The sequence below is a fragment of the Macrobrachium nipponense genome, chromosome 40 (assembly GCF_015104395.2).
Source record: "Macrobrachium nipponense isolate FS-2020 chromosome 40, ASM1510439v2, whole genome shotgun sequence".
NCBI lineage: Eukaryota > Metazoa > Arthropoda > Malacostraca > Decapoda > Palaemonidae > Macrobrachium > Macrobrachium nipponense.
The window spans coordinates 6,304,480-6,310,897 of record NC_061101.1 but is presented as its reverse complement, the minus strand read 5'-3'; the positions used below and the strand labels follow the sequence as shown (position 1 = coordinate 6,310,897).

The 6,418-nt window shown below is 31.6% G+C and overlaps 1 pseudogene; it reads left to right on the top strand.

Annotated features, from left to right (window-relative positions):
* LOC135211779 (macrophage mannose receptor 1-like) overlaps positions 1-4,253 on the top strand; it is a 17,029-nt pseudogene extending 12,776 nt beyond the window's left edge.
* The last annotated feature ends 2,165 nt before the right edge of the window (positions 4,254-6,418 follow it).

Below are 6,418 nucleotides of genomic sequence, written 5' to 3'. Positions count from 1 at the left end.
ACACCTTGATTGCAAAGGGTACCTTACGAAAAATGTGTCTTTTTTTTGTCGATTTCAGAGATTTCGCGCCAAGAGACTTGCCTGACTCCCCCAGTCATCAGCACCCCTGGGACTCATCTGCAGAGATGGATGGACTTTGGTAGAGTCCACCGCTGCTTCCTCTTGTCCGACAAGAAGGGGAATGGTCAGAAGGCCAGACCTTCTGCAACTCTGAGGGAGGAAGTCTTGTGTTGTATCCTCTTCTCTCAACAAGCCGTTGTTGCTAGTGAGTCTCTCGAAGAAGTTTCTGTTTCTAAGTGTTGAAATAAAAACATACTTCATAAACTATTGTTTTATCAAGACATTCCAAAACATAATATTAAGGGCTTTTTTATGTTATCTTATGGTGAAAACAAAGAAATGAATTTATTTTTAGTAAGAACTTACGATGACATGAAATCATTTCTTTTTCTCTTATTTAAATTTTCATGCATGTTAATGTTTTCCTGTTATATCATGTAAATATGATCTTAATCTTAATCCAGGCCAGTTAAACTCAGACACCTGGATTGGTCTTACTGACTTGAAGGAAGAAGGAAACTTCACTTGGGCTGATGGCAGTCCTCTGGCTTATACCAAGTAAGGAACAATAACATATCCATGTCCCTGATATTTTACAGTTTTGGTGTTTATTATTTACTTTTATGCGCACTTATACACTCTTCTCTCTCTCTCTCTCTCTCTCTCTCTCTCTCTCTCTTTTATATATATCATATATATATATATATATTATATATATATAAGATATATATATATATATATATATATAGATATTATATATATATATATAGTATATATATATATATATATATATAGATATATATATATATATATATATAGATATATATATATATATATAGATATATATATATATATATATATATATATATAGTATATATATATATATATATATATATATATATATATATATATATATATATAATATATAATATATATATATATATATATATATAATATATATATATATATATATATATATATATATATATATATATATATATATATATATATATATATATATTATATATATATATATATATATATATATATATATACATATACTATATACACACATATTTATAATTCTTGTTCGTGTTTTTACCGCTGGGCTGATGGACAACCAGACAACAAAGGTCAATACTGGATTTTCGGCGAAAAGGACAAACTGTGTCGAAATGAAGAAGAATTTCAACTACTTCTGGAACGACGATAATTGTGCAGAAAACAAAACAGGTGAGGATTCTGAACCTATTTACTTTGTGTACGGGATGACTATGAATGTTCTACGGAGAGATTCTGTCTCTCCAAATACTAAAGCCTTTATTTTTGTATAATCCTGATGTATTCTACGCTTCGCATTAATTAAATAGCCACATCAAAGTATAAATCACCCAAGCATCATTAATAACTTATGATTACTTAAGTTCATATTTATACGTGGAGATCTCTTTAGGAATGAAAAATAGTCCTTAAAGGAGATCTCATCATAGCCAATAATGAGTTATGGCAATCAAATGTTATGAATTTAGAATAATGATACAATTTTCTTTAAAAAAAGCTATCGTTGGTATAGCGAAAATTATTGGAAATATTATTATATAAAAATATGAGATAAATAAAAACACCGTCCCAGTGGAATGAAGAGTACACCTTCCAATAGTTTTATCTTGCGTTGGTCCATAAAATGAAAAAGATAATACCGATAAGCGATTCTAGAGTATAAATACTTTTACTACTTAAATTCTTTTCCAGAATTATCTAAGATATTTTTTTTTTTTTTTTTTGCCTAGTAAATGCACACTTCATTTAAAAAATGTCTTCCATCACTCATAGAGAAATAACTTCTTTACAAAAATCAAATCCCTCCACAGATTCCTCTGCAGCACCGAAGCCGAGCCAGCACCTACAACCACAAACCCCAACAACACCACCACTACACAACCACAACCACTATCAACAACAACCACCACCACCGCCCCTCCCACTTGCCAAGAGGGATGGGAGCAGCGTGACCTCTCCTGCTACAAGGCCATCAAGCAGGCAGGCCACCTGGCAAGATGCCCACGACTCCTGTGTGGCCCTCGGGGCAACCTTGACCTCCATCACCAGCGAAAAGGAACAGGACTTCGTCGCTGGTAAGTTGGGTGGGAGGGAGGGTGGGGGGGGGGGGGAAGAGGCGTCTCGTTCGCCATCAGCTGATGGGTAAGAAGACAAGAAAATTAATTGCTCTTGACAACAACGTTTGGACTGCTACCGAGTCTGTGCAATGTTTTCATCTCTGTAGCATTTTTAGTGATGGTGGAGCCATCTTTAAGAAGATTTACATTTTAAGGTGTAGGTATTTATGTATACAACCCATTTCCATCATTAGTATAAATGAGGTCCTAGAAATAACGGGTAACACAAAATTAATCAGATTATCATGGAAGTCTGGGCGTTTAGTTTGACAACAACAATTGATTAGTAAGACAGAGAAATGCTATTATTATGAAGGTTTGTATCATTTCTGATCATTTAGCTTTATCTTTATCTATATAGCAGAGGCATTTTAGTGATGTATAAGCCTTCTGTGTTAAAAGCAATTTATATGTTTAATGATTAAATATGTTTGTATGTATACCTGCACACAGTCACACATTCGTTCATGTTGACGCCTTCAGTAACACAAGAAGCAAAAAAATTCTAGATACGCCCTATTAATCAGGTCTTCCTTCTTCAGGTCTTCTCGATGCAAGTGGATGGATCGGCCTTGAATGACTTGGACGAAGAAGGCGTCTTTGTCTGGGATGACTGCAGCGACGTAAGCTACACAAAAGTAAGGTCAACTTTAATGTAAAATTTTGTTTTCAAATGGTTTACTCACCTTTTAGCCAAAGTCGAAGGTCAAACCTACCCCACATTTAAGTTAAGTTTAATTCCAGACTGAACGATGTCATTAACAATGAGTTTTCACAGCTCAACCTTAGCTTTTGAGCATTTAAGAACTATAAATCAGAATGACGGAGCGCTGGTGCTACAACAAATGTAAAAATTATTCTTATTATTCACCCTCAGGCATATTCTAACATTGCCATTTGCATGATTAACTAATTTGATAGCAACTCTGGTATATACACTCTTTTATTTTATTCGTAAAAAGTATTCCTATAGGTTCCACACTTATTCTTCCTTTATATCTTGTCATATTGAATTTATTCATAAATAGAAATGTAAGTACGCTTAAGAATGAAAATCAGGTATTGCCAAATGTCAATATTTGGGAACAACTCTCACTACAAACGTGGACTAAATCATTCCTCATTTTCCTTTTTTTTTTTTTTTTTTTTTTTTTTAGGTGGGAAGTAGGAGAGAACCCAATGACGGTAACATCATAGGATTCGGAGGCTCCGAGGACTGCGTGGAGATGAAGAAATCCTTTGGGTACACCTGGAACGACGAGGACTGCGACAACGAACGGAGGTGGGTTGTTCAAGGGAGAAAAAAAGCTCTCCTCAGGAACTCTTACCTTTTTATTTGCTTTGGACAAAATAAAACTCTTTGTTTTTAGTAGAAATTTGTAGCTTTGAGGCCAAAGCCTCTTCTTCGGAACTCTTACATTTTCTTTTCACTAAATCCCACCAAAATATTTTTTTTCTTTACTAATTTACTCTTTGATTATATAACTAGCTATAATTTTAGAATTAACTAATTACATGATTATAAAATAATTATCTAATTAGTTATAATCTTAGATATAAAGTTTCACATTATATATAAACATGTAATATAGCATAAGAATTTTAAAGTTTTCGCCACAGTTTTTTTTTTTAATATATTAAAAAGCACTGTGATTTTAGAAAAAATATTGCGCACTCATATACGTTTGCATGATGTCCCCAATAAAGTTCTGAAGTTTTTTTTACAGTTTCTCTTCCACTGTATATACAAACTGTAATTTCATTAGTATGGACAATCATATACGCATGAATGAATTATGTGGAAATAAAAAAAAAAGTGAAAATGCTGTATAACCGAAACTGGCTACCAGCTCACAATGCCCACTTTGGGATTTATGATTAAATAATTTCAAATAAATGGAAGCTTCACAGGCAGTTATGTATTATCTTTGATAAGTTGCAGCACCTTGTTTGAAAATTATTCTGATTTATATTTTGTTATTCTTCAGGTACGTTTGCGAGCGCCCAGCAGAGTGAAATCCAAGAACAATTTTGTTTGCTGTTACAACGAAGACACTAGAATTTATGCTGAATTAATAGTTAATTGTTTATTTAGTTAAGAAAAATCATCAAATATAACCAGAATTATTTTAAGGTTATGGTGCAAATCTGTGATTATTCCTTTTTTTTTTGGATAAATAAAACTGAAATGAAAGCAATACAAAGCAAGGCCTTGTCTTATTTCGAATACCCTCCAACATTTTCACTGTCGTATTTTTCCGGCGCGAGCGCCCTTCTTCAAACCCGGTGTCTCCAGACGTAATTTGTTCTTTTATGCTTTGGGAGTTTCTGATGTCCACCGTGACATTTTTAGATGTACTTGGAGCGGGGATGAGGATATTCAGTTATCTATACGTTTTTTTGGGAGGACGAACGTTATTGAAGTTCGCTTACAGGTAATGAAGGAAAGAACGCATATTGACACAGACACGAATGCATGCACACACATACATACATGTATGTATGTATATATATATATAATATATATATATTATATATATATAGACATATATATATAGTAAATTGGTTATGAAGGGAGGAACTCTTATAGTCACAGACAGATACATATGTGCATAAACACACAATATATATATATATATATAGATAGATATATATATATATATATATATATATATATATATATATATATATATATATATGTGTGTGTGTGTGTGTGTGTGTGTGTGTGTGTGTGTGTGTGTGTGTATAGCCAAAATCAGCAGGAGGCCACTCGGCAGAGCCACACTATTATTATTATTATTATTATTATTATTATTATTATTATTATATTATTATTATTATTATTATTATTATTATTATTATTATTATTATTATTATATTTTTTCAAATAAATCCTTGTAGATTAATGTTAAATTTCATGGTTTATTTTGTGACTTGTGTTTTAACTTAACTTATTGTGTGCTTTAAATATGGTCTCCTTTTAAGTTGACTTATAGATAACTATTGTTTTTAATTTATAATTTAAAAAATTTTTTTTTTACATTATTTTATTTACATCTATTGTGTAATTCCTTGAGGATGCAATAATGTATTGTGGAAACGTCGGAATAAATGTCATAGTCAAATTCCCGTATGTTCCTGCCGGCCTTCATCTCACTTATGTATATATATATATATATATATATATATATATATATATATATATATATATATAATATATATATATATATATAGATAATATATAATATATATGTGTGTGTGTGTGTGTGTGTGTGTGTGTGTGTGTTTGTATGTGTGTGTATGTACATACATAAATACGTAAGTACTTACAAGAACATGCAAGGATATGACTTAGAGTACGCTTCTCTTCCAGTCAAACATAATAACCCTAACAGATCTAGGACGCCTCGTTCAAACCGACCGCTCAGAGAACAACAGACGAAAAACACACAAACACCAAATTCTCGGATCCAGTTTCGTTTCCCCCTTTTCTTTATTTCATTATTTCAGTTTCGTCTTCGTGGTATCTAACGTCCGACATTTTTTCTCCCCCGGATGAAAAGTTCCAAGCTCTCTCTCTCTTTCTTCGCGAGGGATGGGATAACTTCCGCGGAAAAAAATTAGCCCAAGTGTTGGCGTTTCTGCTGAAATTTTTACCCGAGTTCCGTTTTTTGACTTTCTTCCTTTTGAGATAGTTTTAATTTTTAATTTTTTTTTTCGCTTTATTTCATTTTCTTCATTTCTCTATTCACGCTCTTCTTTGTTCCGTGTAGTTTTTTTTCTTAGACTAGAGTTCGGTTGAGGTATATATGCTTTTTTTGTACTCGTAACAGTGGCCATTGTCTGGATAATGATACATATATCTGTTCCATCCCTTCTCTCTCTCTCTCTCTCTCTCTCTCTCTCTCTCTCTCTCTCTCTCTCTCTCTCTCTCTCTCTCTCTATATATATATATATATATATATATATATATATATATATATATATATATATATATATATACATATATATACTACATATATATATATATATATATATATATATATATATATTATATATATATATATATATATATATATATACATATATATATATATATATATGTGTGTGTGTGTGTGTGTGTGTGTGATTATAGTAGATAAATAAATTACATATACATGTGTATATATATATATACATAT